At 35.2% G+C, this 18,339-nt stretch overlaps 1 protein-coding gene and 20 non-coding genes across 22 annotated transcripts in view; 13 read left to right on the top strand and 8 right to left on the bottom strand.

Moving 5' to 3' along the window:
• LOC127841495 (probable basic-leucine zipper transcription factor S) overlaps window positions 1-18,339 on the bottom strand; it is a 156,880-nt gene that overhangs the window by 119,079 nt on the left and 19,462 nt on the right. The window lies entirely within an intron of this gene.
• On the top strand, window positions 1,335-1,407 carry Trnar-ucg (transfer RNA arginine (anticodon UCG)). The gene has a single exon. It is a non-coding gene; the product is annotated as a tRNA-Arg (tRNA).
• On the top strand, window positions 1,619-1,691 carry Trnar-acg (transfer RNA arginine (anticodon ACG)). Its single transcript has one exon. It is a non-coding gene; the product is annotated as a tRNA-Arg (tRNA).
• Trnas-uga (transfer RNA serine (anticodon UGA)) lies at window positions 2,724-2,802 on the bottom strand. The gene has a single exon. It is a non-coding gene; the product is annotated as a tRNA-Ser (tRNA).
• On the top strand, window positions 4,928-5,000 carry Trnar-ucg (transfer RNA arginine (anticodon UCG)). Its single transcript has one exon. It is a non-coding gene; the product is annotated as a tRNA-Arg (tRNA).
• On the bottom strand, window positions 5,473-5,554 carry Trnas-uga (transfer RNA serine (anticodon UGA)). The gene has a single exon. It is a non-coding gene; the product is annotated as a tRNA-Ser (tRNA).
• On the top strand, window positions 5,898-5,970 carry Trnar-acg (transfer RNA arginine (anticodon ACG)). Its single transcript has one exon. It is a non-coding gene; the product is annotated as a tRNA-Arg (tRNA).
• On the top strand, window positions 6,306-6,378 carry Trnar-ucg (transfer RNA arginine (anticodon UCG)). The gene has a single exon. It is a non-coding gene; the product is annotated as a tRNA-Arg (tRNA).
• Trnas-uga (transfer RNA serine (anticodon UGA)) lies at window positions 6,853-6,934 on the bottom strand. Its single transcript has one exon. It is a non-coding gene; the product is annotated as a tRNA-Ser (tRNA).
• Trnar-acg (transfer RNA arginine (anticodon ACG)) lies at window positions 7,278-7,350 on the top strand. Its single transcript has one exon. It is a non-coding gene; the product is annotated as a tRNA-Arg (tRNA).
• Trnas-uga (transfer RNA serine (anticodon UGA)) lies at window positions 7,554-7,635 on the bottom strand. The gene has a single exon. It is a non-coding gene; the product is annotated as a tRNA-Ser (tRNA).
• On the bottom strand, window positions 13,823-13,904 carry Trnas-uga (transfer RNA serine (anticodon UGA)). The gene has a single exon. It is a non-coding gene; the product is annotated as a tRNA-Ser (tRNA).
• Trnar-acg (transfer RNA arginine (anticodon ACG)) lies at window positions 14,441-14,513 on the top strand. Its single transcript has one exon. It is a non-coding gene; the product is annotated as a tRNA-Arg (tRNA).
• On the top strand, window positions 14,785-14,858 carry Trnar-ucg (transfer RNA arginine (anticodon UCG)). Its single transcript has one exon. It is a non-coding gene; the product is annotated as a tRNA-Arg (tRNA).
• On the bottom strand, window positions 15,320-15,401 carry Trnas-uga (transfer RNA serine (anticodon UGA)). Its single transcript has one exon. It is a non-coding gene; the product is annotated as a tRNA-Ser (tRNA).
• Trnar-acg (transfer RNA arginine (anticodon ACG)) lies at window positions 15,747-15,819 on the top strand. The gene has a single exon. It is a non-coding gene; the product is annotated as a tRNA-Arg (tRNA).
• Trnar-ucg (transfer RNA arginine (anticodon UCG)) lies at window positions 16,155-16,227 on the top strand. The gene has a single exon. It is a non-coding gene; the product is annotated as a tRNA-Arg (tRNA).
• Trnar-acg (transfer RNA arginine (anticodon ACG)) lies at window positions 16,436-16,508 on the top strand. Its single transcript has one exon. It is a non-coding gene; the product is annotated as a tRNA-Arg (tRNA).
• Window positions 16,700-16,781, bottom strand: Trnas-uga (transfer RNA serine (anticodon UGA)). Its single transcript has one exon. It is a non-coding gene; the product is annotated as a tRNA-Ser (tRNA).
• On the top strand, window positions 17,320-17,392 carry Trnar-acg (transfer RNA arginine (anticodon ACG)). Its single transcript has one exon. It is a non-coding gene; the product is annotated as a tRNA-Arg (tRNA).
• On the top strand, window positions 18,211-18,283 carry Trnar-acg (transfer RNA arginine (anticodon ACG)). Its single transcript has one exon. It is a non-coding gene; the product is annotated as a tRNA-Arg (tRNA).

Raw genomic sequence — 18,339 nt, 5'->3', positions numbered from 1 at the left:
CCGACTTTCCCAGTTGTAATCTACATTCATAGGTCATTGGGTTTATAACGTTCCGTTTTATTTATATTTTTTCTCTGATAGGCGTTTCTTGTTTGATTTAATTAGTTTTATTTTTTTTAGCAGTCACATAAACAACCAAGCTATGTAATATGGAATTTTTACACCCATTATTGCTGCTTCTTCCTGTATTTGCGCGATTATTATCTGAGATATCAACTATATGATGCTATATTCTCAAATCTTTTCTATAAAGAAGGAATGTAGTTGACAATTGTTAATAGTTTTATTTGATCGTTCGTCAAAAAGTTGTAACTCTGTTACTCTTGTATCTTCAATGCAATTGAGTAATTAAATAGTAATTAAATTGAATGCGTTTTAATTCCCTTTTATTATGGTTTAATTTGAGTTACAATGCTATGACGTTAAATTTTATTTACACTTAAATGTATTATGAATATTGCTGGGCCAAGTGTGAGGTTGAGCGCTCTATAACCAGGTTTAAACCCCCAATGATTTGCATTGACCGTACCAAGGCGGTGACCCCAGCTTTATTCATATTTTGTGTTTATGTTGGTTTGTATTGTGCTGTATTTTGCTGTTTTGTACTGTTTGGGCAATCGGTCACTTGCCTTAAATAAAGGACCAACTAATTGTTTTTAATGAAAATTCAATACTGCTCCAGCAGCTGGAGTTTTACTTCTTTATAATGTATCTGTAGAATATGAATTTCTAAAACCTGACTGTAATTCATATAATAAATTATTATATACTTAATATTTCTCAAGCTGTGTATAATAAATAGCTTTTTCCAAAAATTTTGAGACAATGCTTAAAATGCTAACTGGTCTATAATTTTCAACATCAAGATTTCTATCTTTCTTATACAAAGGTTTCACTCTTGCTTCCTTCATATTATTAGGTACATTGTTTTCAGAAATAGAAATATTTACAATAAAAGTTACAGGTATTTTCATAAAACTAGCAGAATCCTTTAACAATCTGGCAGGAATTTTATCTAGACCAGTGCTTTTAGAAGTATTAAAGTTCTTAAGTTCTTTAAAAATAAAAGACTCAGAAACATGTTTTAAGGCAAATTTTCTATTACTAACATTTCTATTTCTGTAAAAATCTAACAAAGCATGAGAGTCTTTATCAAACAATTGAGTAGGGGTAGGTAACTTTTCAACAAGCTTTGATGCAACTGTAGTAAAGAAATTGTTAAAATGAGAGGCTACCTTTTTAGGACTGTGGCAGTTTTCACCTTCAATATTTAAAACAAAATCATCATTTTCAGCTTTACGGCAATAAACGTGCGTATCTTGTTTTGTTGTTCAGGTCCTGTGGCCTAATGGATAAGGCGTCTGACTTCGAATCAGAAGATTGTAGGTTCGAGTCCTGCCAGGATCGTATGTTTAAATCAATCGATTGTAGATAATGTATATTTTCCAAACGTTGTGTCCGTCATTAAAACACGTTATGGTTTTTATTTACTTACTATGTTTATAGTCAAATGATTTGGCGTATAATCATAGTATTATGTTTTTGTTTTGATTTCATCGGAAGTTTAACAGGCTCTTTAGTAAAATCTTAAATGAGCACAAACAAGTGTGCTCGACACGGTCCCGTGGCCCAATGGATAAGGCGCCTGACTACGGATCAGGAGATTGCAGGTTCGAGTCCTGCTGGGATTGATATTTCAATCTGCCATACATCTTTTTGACGTTAATGCATTTTCAACAACGCTAACTGAATTTGAAAGAGGGATACTTAATTTAATGAAAACACTCATGTAAACAGTGTGTAAATTGAGTTAGATTTTACAATGAATTGATACTGTTAGCCATTTCCAAAGTACAACTTGTGTTGTTGCTAAAGGGGCTTTTGCACAGATTTTGGCATGTATTGAAGGTTGTCATTAAATGCTTTATATTTATAAATGTGAACAATGGGTCTAAAAAAGCTGCATTAAAAACAAGAATTCAATTAAAGAAAGAAAAAAGTAATCCTCAACCGGGCTCGAACCACTGACCCCTGGAGTAAAAGTCTATCGCTTATAACACTCGGCCATCCGTGCTCATACAATGCGTGATGTATATTATGCTTTATTGCTCGTATAAGCAATCCTAATAGCATCTCTCAATATAACGACAACAAAGAACTCTCCAAATTATTCAGCCGTTTCGCGTTGGAACGCTTTGTAATTTTCAGGTTTTTAAATCGTCAAAAGATGCATATAATGCATAGTTTAGAGCACGCAAAATGTTCAGTATTACTGTTTCCTAAAAAGCTGCATTAAAATCAAGAATTCAATTAAAGAAAGAAAAAAGTAATCCTCAACTGGGCTCGAACCACTGACCCCTGGAGTAAAAGTCTATCACTTATAACACTCGGCCATCCGTGCTCATACAATGCGTAATGTATTTTATGCTTTATATACGCAATCCTAATAGCATCGCTAAATATAACGACAACAATAGAACTCTCCAAATTAATTAGTCGTTTCGCGTTGCAACGCTTTGTAATTTTTAGGATTTTAAATCGTCAAAAGATGCATATAATGCATAGTTTAGAGCACGCAAAATGTTCAGTATTACTGTGTCCTTACAAGTATCATAATTATTTCGAAAATTTGCCAATCTAGAACATTTTTTTTTTTAATTTTGTCAATTTACTTAAACGTGAAAAAGGCCCCTTTAATGAAAAGTAAAACATACATTAATAAACTGTGCGAGCAGGGTTCGAACCTGCGCGGTAAGATCCCATTGGATTTCAAGTCCAACGCCTTAAGCACTCGGCCATCGATATTTTAATCTACCTTTTATCTTCTTGACATAAATTCACAAAATACAAAATATAAAAGCGACATAATTAAGCGAAAATAAATGCAACATATTGCCCCAAAACGTCCCCATAAACATACCATTGCTAAAAAGCATTCTTAAGTGAATAAATTTTAACAATAAAAAGACACGTCATGTAAAATAAGCAAGAAAGAACTTAAGTATCAAATGGACTGTTTTTTTCTTCACTTTTTTACCGGCTAATTTCCCTTAGAGAGGTGATCCACCAAACAGTGTTTTCATCCTGCAGTCTCTAATCTAAAACATGACAAGGATTTATTAGAGCATGCCAAAGACCTACCTAACTCATAAAAAATAATTATTTAAAAGACCACAACAAGTGTTGAAACCGCAAAAACATATCTTAAATCTACACTTCGATTTATTTAGAGAGTACAGCCATGTAGAACCTACATGAACAATATTGTTATTATACATCACCTAAATCACATGTTCAGTTCACGTAAACATGTATCAGCCTGTGTGATTATAATTTAGACAAGGTTTTGGTATACTTACGCTCACTCGATCAATCTCTTGCACGACGGTTACATTACATTCACCTCTGTGATGGGCTCAAAACGGACTATTTTTATGAAAGCGTCTCATTCATGTCATCATCATTCCAAGCGTTCATCGTGGAGGTAACAGTATACTAAACAATCTCTTGCACGACGGTTACATTACATTCACTGCATTGAAGAAAACCATCTAATACCATATCTTATATCAGTCGTAATTCATTATTACAAAATTGATATGGTTTTCTTGATGTTAACAAACCTACATACATACATACATACGTCGAAGCAATGTCTAACTTCACTCAATAAAAATTATGTTCAATTGTTTATATTTGTGAGGTGCGTGGAATTCCATCTGCGTAGATGGGCAATAAAATAGTTCCAAAGAGTTGCATTAAAACTCGCAAGTTTTTACACGATGTATCGTACATTTAAAATTCCTATTTCATTCATTTTTTAACCCTCTGATCCTAAAAAATCCAAATCAAAGATACTTTGAATGCGTTTGTTCGGTTTTACCCAGTTTCTGGGAAATGCTGAGCCTTTCGCAGAGGTGTATGTGAGAGCAAGGAACGACAACTCTGCGTGGAGATTGTCACTCGATATGTGACGATATTGAATACATATAATAGCCGTGACCTAATATGATAAGTGCTAGACTGCGCTTCCGAAAATTGTAGATTCGAGTCTTGGTGGTATCGTATAATATATGTTCGTACTCTCGTGATATAAAGGAACCCTTTAACTTATCCAGAAGTTTTCGTAAAATTATACTAGTATTTAATTTATATTTTTATTAAAGTCAGCACATGCATTTAATGTTCAAATTGAAATTGAACAAATTACAAAAGGAAACATACGCAATTATCTAATGTTAAATTAAAATAATGTTGTAATAAACAGATCTTTCTTCGTCAAGTTCAGGTCCGTGACATAATGAATCAGTTGTCTTAAATGCGGATCAGGAGATCGCAATTTTCAGTCATTTAGGGATCGCATGTTGAACTACATTTAATTGTAGAAAATGAAACTTTTTTACAAAAGGATTACCTTCATTAACGTTAATTTCACGTCCTTTATTTAAGCGCTATTTTGAGTAAAATATTAGTACTGAGTTGTTATTTTCTTTTATTCAGAAGTAAAACATGCTATTTTTTAATTAACATTGACACATGTTAATGCATATATTGTTAATATTGTTATCTTGACATCAAGATATGCATCAATATTTTACCACCTACAAAAATGACCTAATCCGATTGGTTTTAATATGTATGTATGTTACTATAACCTGCCATACATCTTTTTGACGTTAACAACGATAACTGCATTTGAAAGAGGGATACTAATTCGTTAAGTTTATAATTGAACTTGAATAATTGTTAGCGACTTTCGTCAATGATCTTTGGATAAGATGCGTGGCTCCAGATATAAAAATCTAATTTGCTATTTGTATACACATGTTTTTAATGCTAAAGCTAAGCATGTAACATAATGAAACGTTGTGCAATTATTTGTCATAACGGTACGGTAACAAACGGGCGTATCTTGTTTGGTTCTTAAGGTCCTGTGGCCTAATGGATAAGGCGTCTGACTTCGAATCAGAAGATTGCAGGTTCTAGTCCTGCCAGGATCGTATATTTAAATCAATCGATTGTAGATAATGCATTTTTTCCAACCGTTGTTTCCGTCATTAAAACAAGATATGTTCTTTATTTACTTACTATGTTAGTCATATGATTTGGTGTACAATCCTAGTATTATGTTTTTGTTTTGTTTAAATCGGAAGTTTAACAGGCTCTTTAGTAAAATTTAAATGAGCAAAAACAAGTGTGCTCGACACTGTCCCGTGTCCCAATGGATAAGGCGCCTGACTACGGATCAGGAGATTGCAGGTTCGAGTCCTGCCGGGCTCGATATTTTAATCTGCCATACATCTTTTTGACGTTAACAACGATAACTGCATTTGAAAGAGGGATGCTTAAGTAAATTAAAAACACTCAGGTAAACAATGAGTACATTTGAGTTAAGTTTAAAAAACATGATTCGATTATCCATTTCCAAATTACATCTTGTGTTGTTTGAAAAGTAAAACCTACAATAATAAACGCTGCGAGCAGGGTTCGAACCTGCGCGTGAAGATCCCATTGGATTTCAAGTCCAACGCCTTAACCACTCGGCCATCACAGCTTATAAATTGCATATTCAGTTTACATTAACAATTATTAGTCCCTTTGAATATAATCAATCCTTTGTTTTGATATTAACGCTCAACCGATACTAGAAGATATGGTGTACACATTGGTCCCATGGCCAAACGGATTAGATGACTCACTGCGGTTCAGGAGATTGCATGTTCGATTGCTAGCGGCATGCTTAGTTATATATTCGTATCTCAGGATATAACACAAATATATACTTTATAAACAAATGTGAACGGGATAGCCACACCAGCTAATTTTATTCAAGTACATACATGCTTTGCATGTTCAAACGTTACCTATATTAAAACGAAACAAATGGGCACCACAATGGTCAAGTGGCCCAATGGATAAGGCGCCTGACTACGGATCAGGAGATTGCAGGTTCGAGTCCTGCCGGGATCGATTTTTCAATCGATCGCACATCTTTTGACGGAAATGCAATTTCAACAACGATAACTGCAGACTCGTTCTAAAAAAGGATACTTAAATTATTTAGAAACATTCAGGTAAACGGTATGGAACTTTCGTTAGGTTTTAAATTGAACATGAATAATTGTAAGCGACTTTCGTCAATGATCTTTGGATAAGGTGCGTGGCTCCAGATATAAAAATCTAATTTGCTATTTGTATACACATGTTTTTAATGCTAAAACTAAGCATGTAACATAATGAAACGTAGTGCAATTATTTGTCATAACGGTACGGTAATAAACGGGCGTATCTTGTTTTTTTCTTCAGGTCCTGAGGCCTAATGGATAGGGCGTCTGACTTCGAATCAGAAGATTGCAGGTTCGAGTCCTGCCAGGATCGTATATTTAAATCAATCGATTGTAGATAATGCATTTTTTTCCAACCGTTGTTTCCGTCATTAAAACAAGTCATGTTCTTTATTTACTTACTATGTTAGTCATATGATTTGGTGTACAATCCTAGTATTATGTTTTTGTTTTGTTTAAATCGGAAGTTTAACAGGCTCTGTAGTAAAATTTTAAATGAGCAAAAACAAGTGTGCTCGACACTGTCCCGTGTCCCAATGGATAAGGCGCCTGACTAAGGATCAGGAGATTGCAGGTTCGAGTCCTGCCGGGATCGATATTTTAATCTGCCATACATCTTTTTGACGTTAACAACGATAACTGCATTTGAAAGAGGGATGCTTAAGTAAATTAAAAACACTCAGGTAAACAGTGAGTACATTTGAGTTAAGTTTAAAAAACATGATTCGATTATCCATTTCCAAATTACATCTTGTGTTGTTTGAAAAGTAAAACCTACAATAATAAACGCTGCGAGCAGGGTTCGAACCTGCGCGGGAAGATCCCATTGGATTTCAAGTCCAACGCCTTAACCACTCGGCCATCACAGCTTCTAAATTGCATATTCAGTTTACATTAACAATTATTAGTCCCTTTGAATATAATCAATCCTTTGTTTTGATATTGACGCTCAACCGATACTAGAAGATATGGTGTACACATTGGTCCCATGGCCAAACGGATTAGATGACTCACTGCGGTTCAGGAGATTGCATGTTCGATTGCTAGCGGCATGCTTAGTTATATATTCGTATCTCAGGATATAACACAAATATATACTTTATAAACAAATGTGAACGGGATAGCCACACCAGCTAATTTTATTCAAGTACATACATGCTTTGCATGTTCAAACGTTACCTATATTAAAACGAAACAAATGGGCACCACAATGGTCAAGTGGCCCAATGGATAAGGCGCCTGACTACGGATCAGGAGATTGCAGGTTCGAGTCCTGCCGGGATCGATATTTTAATCTGAAATACATCTTTTTGACGTTAACAACGATAACTGCATTTGAAAGAGGGATTCTTAAGTAAATGAAAAACACTCAGGTAAACAGTGAGTAAACTTGAGACAAGTTTTAAAATGAACATGATACGATTAGCTATTTCCAACGTACATCTCGTGTTGGTGTTAATGAAAAGAAGTAAAACCTACAATAATAAACGCTGCGAACAGGGTTCAAACCTGCACGGGAAGATCCCATTGGATTTCAAGTCCAACGCCTTAACCACTCGGCCATCACAGCTTATACATCGATGTTCAGTTTACGATAACAATTATTAGTCCCTTTGAATATAATCAATCCTTTGTGTTGATATATTCACGCTCAACCGATACTAGAAAATATGGTGTACACATTGGTCCCATGGTAAAACTGATAAGGTGACTCACTGCGGTTCAGGAGATTGCATGGTCGATTGCTAGCGGAATGCTTAGTTATATATTCGTTTCTCAGGATAAGGGTACGGTAATACACGGCCTTTCTTTTTTTATTCTTCAGGTTCAGTGGCCTAATGGATAAGGCATCTGACTTCGAATCAGACGATTACAGGTTCGAGTCCTCCCAGGATCGTATGCTTAAATCAAACGATTGTGGATAATGTATTGTTTTCCAACCGTTGTTTCTGTCATTAAAAAAATGTCATGTTCTTTATTTACGTACTATGTTAGTCAAATGATTTTGCGTACAATCATAGTATTATGTTTTTGTTTTGTTTTATTCGGTAGTTAAACAGGCTATTTAGTAAAATTTTAAATAAGAACAAACCAAAGTGTTCGACACGGTCCCGTGGCCCAATGGATATGGTTTGGTTTTATTTCAGAATACATTAGGCTTTAAGCCCATGAGTACACAAACATATAATACACAATGTAGTAAACCGTGGTCAATGACATACAGGTATATATTTATATATATATACTATTTTAGGCAATATAAGTTAACAATTTGTAACGAAAGAATTGGCAACTCTAAAGACATTCATATTCAAAATAAACAAATATTTTGAACATTTATATATTAAGGTAATTATATAATATGCATATTGTAAAGTCTTATCGTATTCAAAATAAACTTGAATGTTCTAACAATGTGAAAACATATATTTTTTATTGATTGACAACACATAGACAGTAATATGTGGAGAGAGGCTATTGATAATATAATTCAGTTCTCAATTTAGCTGCGTTAAAAATAAATGTTGCAAGATTTTTAATTGTTTTAGCGTTGTCAGTTTGTCAAAGTTCGATAAATTTTATCATATTTGTGCGATTCCAATAATATCTACGTATATATTGTTTTCTAAGACTATTAAAAACTGGACATTCGAGTAAGAAATGGAACTCATCTTCAAGAACGTTACAGTGTTTACATTTTCTGTTTTCATACGGTGTCTTTTCAGGCTTGTGCCATCGCCCTGCTTCGACTTCAAGTCTGTGAGCAGATACTCGTAAACGCGTAAATTCGAATCTTAATTTTGAAATATTTACAACATTGAGATAAGGCTGAAATCTAATTTTTACCCCTTGTCGTTTGTTGTAACTCGGTTATCCAATTCTGAACGTATATATCAGATGTGCGTTGTTTAACAATGGATATAAAACAATTAACGTCTCCAACTCCCTGAAAAAACCATGCATCACCAAAACCTAGTGTATTTAATAGATGTTTAACAGATTTTACCCAAGAATTGTTTTCGGGATACATTTCGAGATCATGTACTTGCATATTATAAACAATTTTAATATATTTAACATCATCAGATTGTAATATTTTTATCCAGTATTTTAAAACACAAACAATCCGTTTATTTATAAGAGGGTAACGCCCAAGTTCCCCGTAAATGAAATTATTCTGTGTTTGAGTTCGGACACCCAGCACCTGTTTACAATAACGTAGATGTATTCTTTCGATTTGGATGCTATTGTTTAATCCCCAAACTTCACAGCCATAATTTAAAATTGGTTCGATAAGTTTATCGAATAATTCAAGACTATGGCTAACTGAGATATTTGTAAATTTCACCAAATTTGATTTTAACTTAAAAAGTGCTTTTAGGGCCTGCCCCGAAAGCGCATCATATGTTGCTGAGAAAGATCCCCCCGTTGTGAATATTACTCCAAGATATGTAAATTTATTAACAATTTCTAGCTCATTTCCATGATATGTAAACTTCAAATGTTTTCTATTTTGTCCCCCTTTTTTAAAAATCATTATCTTTGTTTTATTGATATTTACACAGAGTTTCCATTTCGCACAATACTCATCTAACAAATCTAATCCATTTTGTAAACCAACTTCTGATTCCGCAAAGAGAACAATGTCGTCAGCATACAACAATAAAAACAATTTTAACATACCTAGGTCAACACCTTCAAATTTGTTTAGCATAAAGTGTTCCTCGATGTCGTTAAGATACATTGAAAATAAAAAAGGCGATAATGATTCCCCTTGCCTTACCCCTAAAAAGCATGTAAACGATTCATGACTAATTTCGTTATTATATTTTATTTTTGATTTAACAACATTATACATTAATCTGACTATATTCAAAATTTTACCTCTTATGCCTAGTTTTATTAGTTTGTACCATATAATATCTCTCACAACAAAATCAAATGCCTTTGTAAAATCAATGAATGCCGTATACAGTTTCTTCTTTTGGTTTAAAATATGAGTTATTATACCTTGCAAGACGAATATATTATCAACTGTTCCCATACCTTTCCGAAATCCGGCTTGGGCTTCTATGTAAACATTATATTTGTCCCCCCAAACACTTAATCGATTGTTAATAATTTTACTAAATAATTTTCCTATTGTGCTTAACAATGTAATTCCTCTGTAATTGGCCGTATCGTCTAAATCGCCTTTCTTATGTAAAGGGACAATTAACCCTTCGCTCCATGCCTCTGGAAAATAACTCAAGTTAAACATTTTATTAAAAAGTACAAACAAAACCTCCAAAAAGTGAGTTTCGGAAACACCATGTTTTAAAAACTCATTTAGTACATAATCCGGACCTGCCGACTTACCAGTTTTTAAACAAATGCATGCTTTTTTAATTTCTTCATGTGTAATCTCCATATTTAACTCTTCAAACATTACATGTAATTCGTCATTCAAATAACGCTCATTAAAATAAACGATGTCTTCGTCTGGTTGATAAAAGTGTGAATCTGGATCATTTATTGATTTAAAATATCTTACAAAGTCATCTGTATGCAATTTGCTTGATTTAATTGGCTTAACTGATCCTTTTAACATACTCCAATATCTCTTTGCATCTAAATATCTATTTTGTTCTAGTATTTTTGTCTGCTCAGTATCATATTGATATTTATTTTTTCTAGCAAGGAATTTGTATAAACTACGTGCACTGGTCATACTTATTCTATTTTCGTCAGACTTGTCATTCCTATATATGTTCAATAATTTATAAAACTCTGATTTTGCTGATTGACACTTGTCATTAAACCATTTGTTATTTTGAACATGTTGATATTTTTCATTTTTGCCAGTTTTTATAGTTTTCTTAAATAATGGTGAACACACTTCATCAATAATGGAACAAAAATGTTCTAAACTTTGGTCTAGAGATGAGAAACAGTTAGTGGTATTAATATCATTGCATACCTTGTTTAAAGACTGTATAATACTATCATTTTGGAGTGACTGTACATAAAGATCGGTTTTAGTTTTATCCCATTTATAAATGTATTTTGCAACATCACATTCATTTTGTAACAAAGCAGTTTTATCAACATCATCAGATGTATCTTCATTTGTGTAGGTATTTATAAAAAACTGTACTACACAGTGGTCCGATATTAAATTAGGATCAAAAACCTCAAACTTATCAACACATTTAAATAAAACAGGCGAACACATAACAAGATCGATAACACTAGACCCGTTAATGGTTATACAAGTAAATTTTCCAATCCTACTATCTACACCTACTCTACCATTCAACACTTTTAACCCAGTCATTTTACAAAACTCAAGTAAACAATTACCGTGCTCATTTACAACTTTATCTTGACTTAATCTTGGTAAAAAACTATCTGCGATATAATCGTCTGGTAATACATTAAATCGTTGTAAATCATTATTTTCAACATAATCGGCTTTAACGCCAATTCTTGAATTAAAATCTCCACAAACTATAAATCTGCAGTTATTATTATAAGTATGTTCGAACTGTATCATATCGTTTAAAACTTGATCAAATAAACTTTCGTTAATAAACATTTCCCTACTGCTTCCATGTGGCACATTATACGCCAAACAAAGTAAAACATCAATCCCGTTTTCAAACAAATAACCTTTAAGTTTTATCCACATAATACAATCATCTCTACTTTTCAAGAAATCAATACTGTTTTTCAAACGATCGGCAATATAAATAATTATTCCACCACTAGCCCGTTTTGTCCCTTTAAGATGTACAGTTCTACTTAGCATATAATAATGAAAACCCTCGACATCATATTTATACAAAGAATTAGACCATGTTTCTGTAAATAATAGTATTTCGTTTTCGGCAAAAACTGTTTTCATTTCACCTGATAATAATTTGTTATAACGTTTCCCGATAAGTCCCTGCACATTCAATACACACATTTTAATTCCCGTGCTCTCTCCGTTACTGTCCTATTTCGTGACCGGTACGTCGATCTGCTCTAAACCCGATGTCCCCGTGCTATTTTTAATTGTGTCAAAGTTTTGGGATACACCTCTGCGCTGGTTCACTGTTTGTCTGTCGCTGGTTATTTTGTTCGGTTGTGATTGTGCCATTTTAGCACGTTTTGTTTTTAAATGTTTCACACTATTTGATGTATCGGTTTTTCTGCTCTCGATCGTCTTGGTAGGGATTTGTGATTTGTTGATTAGAGACGCTTTTCTAGACACGCTCTGGTGAGTTTCGTTTACAGGTACGCGTACTGACTCACTCTGCTCTATACGGTCCGCGCTATTTGCCCTACTTCTAGGTTTGTTTACATTTTCGTGGGCGTTGCCCACGATTGGCTGTATGCTTTTTTCTTGTGTTTTCAGAAATACATCCTCATCTGCAGCCTCCTGATCATTGCCATCATTACTGTCACTCTCGCTGCTGCTGTTAATAACAGTCTCATTGGAGTACACCCTCGCGCTTTGGGTCGGCTTAGTATCAGGGCACCTCTTCAGCCTGTCAACCCCTAGCACATTAAACCACTCTGGGAATTTGTTTTCTATAGATCTGTCATTTATAAACAATTCAGCAGGGTACTTAATTTTCACTCTTTGATTTGACATTCGTGCATATTCGGCCTCTTTTGATGGATATAGCTCCTTTCGAGCTCTTGCAATTTCTTTTGGGTATTGACGGTCTAGTCCAAAGTGGGTGCGTTTTAACTTGTATGCGTTCGAAAGTATGGTTTCAGTATCTATGTAGTCTCGGAAGCGCGCTATCATTGGTCTCTTTTGGTCATTTGTGTTTGGGAATTTTCTACCTAATCGATGTGCTCGATCGATCATCATATCGCTGGTGTCAATTTCTAGCTCATTTTCGAGGAATTTCAAAACAAGGTTCCTGTCATTGTATGGTAGCCGCTCGGAGAGTCCATATATTATAATATTGTTTCGCATATCTCTCGCGTCTCTGTCTATTGAGTGGTAACACATAGAACGGGTCATTTCAACTTGCCAATCCATAGTTTGCTCAAGGGCATATACTCGTGCATCTATCAGTTTATAATTGCTGTTTACCTTGATTATGTCATTTCTACATTCAGATATTGTGTCTTCTATCACGTTCATTTCTTCGAACATGCAAACTAATTTACTAACTATGTCCATGTTTGCAAACGTATCCATATTGCTACTACTCACTTTTTTACGTTTCGTTCTACGTTGCACAGTTTGAAATCCACCGTTTTCACTCAGTCCTTGCCCGCCATTGTTCATTTGTTTAAACCGATTCTGCACAGGTATTGCGTACTCCGTTGTAGTTAGTATGTCCGACTCATCCATTGAACTTTGTGGTAATTCCTCGTCGCGCAAACTCGCCATCACTCACTGACTATTATATCCAACTTTTATATTATTATGTGATTAGTTAACCGCTTATTTAGAACAAATTTTCACTCAAAAAATTTTCACCTGACCGCCATTGACCGGAAGCGGAATGATATGGATAAGGGGCCTGGCTACGGATCAGGAGATTGTAGGTTCGAGTCCTGCCGGGATCAATATATCAATCTGTCATACATCTTTTTGACGTTAACAACGATAACTGCATTTGAAAGAGGGATTCTTAAGTAAATGAAAAACACTCAGGTAAACAGTGAGTAAACTTGAGACAAGTTTTAAAATGAACATGATACGATAAGCTATTTCCAACGTACATCTCGTGTTGTTGTTAATGAAAAGTTAAACCTACAACAATAAACGCTGCGAACAGGGTTCAAACCTGCACGGGAAGATCCCATTGGATTTCAAGTCCAACGCCTTAACCACTCGGCCATCACAGCTTATACATCGATGTTCAGTTTACGATAACAATTATTAGTCCCTTTGAATATAATCAATCCTTTGTGTTGATATATTCACGCTTAACCGATACTAGAAAATATGGTGTACACATTGGTCCCATGGTAAAACTGATACGGTGACTCACTGCGGTTCAGAAGATTGCATGTTCGATTGCTAGCGGAATGCTTAGTTATATATTCGTTTCTCAGGATAAGGGTACGGTAATACACGGGCCTTTCTTTTTTTATTCTTCAGGTTCAGTGGCCTAATGGATAAGGCGTCTGACTTCGAATCTGCGATTACAGGTTCGAGCCCTACCAGGATCGTATGCTTAAATCAATCGATTGTGGATAATGTATTGTTTTCCAACCGTTGTTTCTGTCACTAAAAAAATGTCATGTTCTTTATTTACGTACTATGTTAGTCAAATGGTTTTGCTACAATCATAGTATTATGTTTTTGTTTTGTTTTATTCGGTAGTTTAACAGGCTATTTAGTAAAATTTTAAATGAGCACAAACCAAAGTGTTCGACACGGTCCCGTGGCCCAATGGATAAGGCGCCTGACTACGGATCAGGAGATTGCAGGTTCGAGTCCTGCCGGGATCGACATATCAATCTGTCATACATCTTTTTGACGTAAACAACGATAACTGCATTTGAAAGAGGGATGCTAATTCGTTAAGTTTATAATTGAACTTGAATAATTGTAAGCGACTTTCGTCACTTAGGTGTGTGGCTCCAAATATAAAAATCTAATTTGTTATTTGTATACACATGTTTTTAATGCTAGAGCTAAGCATGTAACATAATGGAACGTAGTGCAATTATTTGTCATAACGGTACGGTAATAAACGGGCGTATCTTGTCTGGTTCTTAAGGTCCTGTGGCCTAACGGATAAGGCGTCTGACTTCGAATCTAGAAGATTGCAGGTTCGAGTCCTGCCAGGATCGTATATATAAATCAATCGATTGTAGATAATTCATTTTTTGCAACCGTTGTTTCCGTCATTAAAACACGTCATGTTCTTTATTTACTTACTATGTTAGTCAAATGATTTGGTGTATTATGTTTTTGTTTTTGTTTTGTTTTAATCGGAAGTTTAACAGGCTCTTTAGTAAAATTTTAAATGAGCAAAAACAAGAGTGCTCGACACTTGCCCAATGGATAAGGCGCCTGACTACGGATCAGGAGATTGCAGGTTCGAGTCCAGTCGGGATCGATATTTTAATCTGCCATACATCTTTTTGAGTTAACAACGATAACTGCATTTGAAAGAGGGATGCTTAAGTGAATTAAAAACACTCAGGTAAACAGTGAGTACATTTGAGTTAAGTTTAAAAAAACATGATACGATTATCCATTTCCAAATTATATCTTGTGTTGTTTGAAAAGTAAAACCTACAATAATAAACGCTGCGAGCAGGGTTCGAACCTGCGCGGGAAGATCCCATTGGATTTCAAGTCCAACGCCTTAACCACTCGGCCATCACAGCTTATAAATCGCATATTCAGTTTACGATAACAATTATTAGTCCCTTTGAATATAATCAATCCTTTGTGTTGATATATTTACGCTCAACCGATACTAGAAGATATGGTGTACACATTGGTCCCATGGCCAAACGGATAAGGTGACTCACTGCGGTTCAGGAGATTGCATGTTCGATTGCTAGCGGCATGCTTAGTTATATATTCGTATCTCGGGATATAACACAAATATATACTTTATTAACAAATGTGAACGGGATAGCCACACCAGCTAATTTTATTCAAGTACATACATGCTTTGCATGTTCAAACGTTACCTATATTAAAACGAAACAAATGGGCACCACAATGGTCAAGTGGCCAAATGGATAAGGCGCCTGACTACGGATCAGGAGATTGCAGGTTCGAGTCCTGCCGGGATCGATTTTTGAATCGATCGCACATCTTTTGACGGAAATGCAATTTCAACAGCGATAACTGCAGACTCATTTGAAAGAAGGATACTTTAATTATTTAGAAACATTCAGGTAAACGATATGGAACTTTCGTTAGGTTTTAAATTGAACATGAATAATTGTAAGCGACTTTCGTCAATGATCTTTGGATAAGGTGCGTGGCTCCAGATATAAAAATCTAATTTGCTATTTGTATACACATGTTTTTAATGCTAAAACTAAGCATGTAACATAATGAAACGTAGTGCAATTATTTGTAATAACGGTACGGTAATAAACGGGCGTATCTTGTTTCTTTCTTCAGGTCCTGAGGCCTAATGGATTGGGCGTCTGACTTCGAATCAGAAGATTGCAGGTTCGAGTCCTGCCAGGATCGTATATTTAAATCAATCGATTGTAGATAAGGCATTTTTTTCCAACCGTTGTTTCCGTCATTAAAACAAGTCATGTTCTTTATTTACTTACTATGTTAGTCATATGATTTGGTGTACAATCCTAGTATTATGTTTTTGTTTTGTTTAAATCGGAAGTTTAACAGGCTCTTTAGTAAAATTTAAATGAGCAAAAACGGGTGTGGTCGACACGGTCCCGTGGCCCAATGGATAAGGCGCCTGACTACGGATCAGGAGATTGCAGGTTCGAGTCCTGCCGGGATCGATATTTTAATCTGAAATACATCTTTTTGACGTTAACAACGATAACTGCATTTGAAAGAGGGATTCTTAAGCAAATGAAAAACACTCAGGTAAACAGTGAGTAAACTTGAGACAAGTTTTAAAATGAACATGATACGATAAGCTATTTCCAACGTACATCTCGTGTTGTTGTTAATGAAAATTAAAAATAAACGCTGCGAACAGGGTTCAAACCTGCACGGGAAGATCCCATTGGATTTCAAGTCCAACGCCTTAACCACTCGGCCATCACAGCTTATAAAACGCATGTTCAGTTTACGATAACAATTATTAGTCCCTTTGAATATAATCAATCCTTTGTGTTGATATATTCACGCTCAACCGATACTAGAAAATATGGTGTACACATTGGTCCCATGGTAAAACTGATAAGGTGACTCACTGCGGTTCAGGAGATTGCATGTTCGATTGCTAGCGGCATGCTTAGTTATATATTCGTTTCTCAGGATAAGGGTACGGTAATACACGGGCCTTTCTTTTTTTATTCTTCAGGTTCAGTGGCCTAATGGATAAGGCGTCTGACTTCGAATCAGACGATTGCAGGTTCGAGTCCTCCCAGGATCGTATGCTTAAATCAAACGATTGTGGATAATGTATTGTTTTCCAACCGTTGTTTCTGTCATTAAAAAATGTCATGTTCTTTATTTACGTACTATGTTCGTCAAATGATTATGCGTACAATCATAGTATTATGTTTTTGTTTTGTTTTATTCGGTAGTTAAACAGGCTATTTAGTAAAATTTTAAATTAGAACAAACCAAAGTGTTCGACACGGTCCCGTGGCCCAATGGATAAGGGGCCTGACTACGGATTAGGAGATTGTAGGTTCGAGTCCTGCCGGGATCGATATATCAATCTGTCATACATCTTTTTGACGTTAACAACGATAACTGCATTTGAAAGAGGGATTCTTAAGTAAATGAAGAACACTCAGGTAAACATAGAGTAAACTTGAGACAAGTTTTAAAATGAACATGATACGATAAGCTATTTCCAACGTACATCTCGTGTTGGTGTTAATGAAAAGTTAAACCTACATCAATAAACGTTACGAACAGGGTTAAACCTGCACGGGAAGATCCCATTGGATTTCAAGTCCAACGCCTTAACAACTCGGCCATCACAGCTTATACATCGATGTTCAGTTTACGATAACAATTATTAGTCCCTTTGAATATAATCAATCCTTTGTGTTGATATATTCACGCTCAACCGATACTAGAAAATATGGTGTACACATTGGTCCCATGGTAAAACTGATAAGGTGACTCACTGCGGTTCAGGAGATTGCATGTTCGATTGCTAGCGGAATGCTTAGTTATATATTCGTTTCTCAGGATAAGGGTACGGTAATACACGGGCCTTTCTTTTTTTATTCTTCAGGTTCAGTGGCCTAATGGATAAGGCGTCTGACTTCGAATCAGACGATTACAGGTTCGAGTCCTACCAGGATCGTATGCTTAAATCAATCGATTGTGGATAATGTATTGTTTTCCAACCGTTGTTTCTGTCATTAAAAAATGTCATGTTCTTTATTTACGTACTATGTTAGTCAAATGATTTTGCGTACAATCATAGTATTATGTTTTTGTTTTGTTTTATTCGGTAGTTTAACAGTCTATTTAGTAAAATTTTAAATGAGCACAAGCCAAAGTGTTCGAAACGGTCCCGTGGCCCAATGGATAAGGCGCCTGACTACGGATCAGGAGATTGCAGGTTCGAGTCCTGCCGGGATCGACATATCAATGTGTCATACATCTTTTTGACGTTAACAACGATAACTGCATTTGAAA

This window comes from Dreissena polymorpha, chromosome 8 (genome assembly GCF_020536995.1).
Source record: "Dreissena polymorpha isolate Duluth1 chromosome 8, UMN_Dpol_1.0, whole genome shotgun sequence".
Classification (NCBI taxonomy): domain Eukaryota; kingdom Metazoa; phylum Mollusca; class Bivalvia; order Myida; family Dreissenidae; genus Dreissena; species Dreissena polymorpha.
Note: the sequence above shows the minus strand (reverse complement) of the source record. Positions and strands in the feature narration are given on the sequence as shown.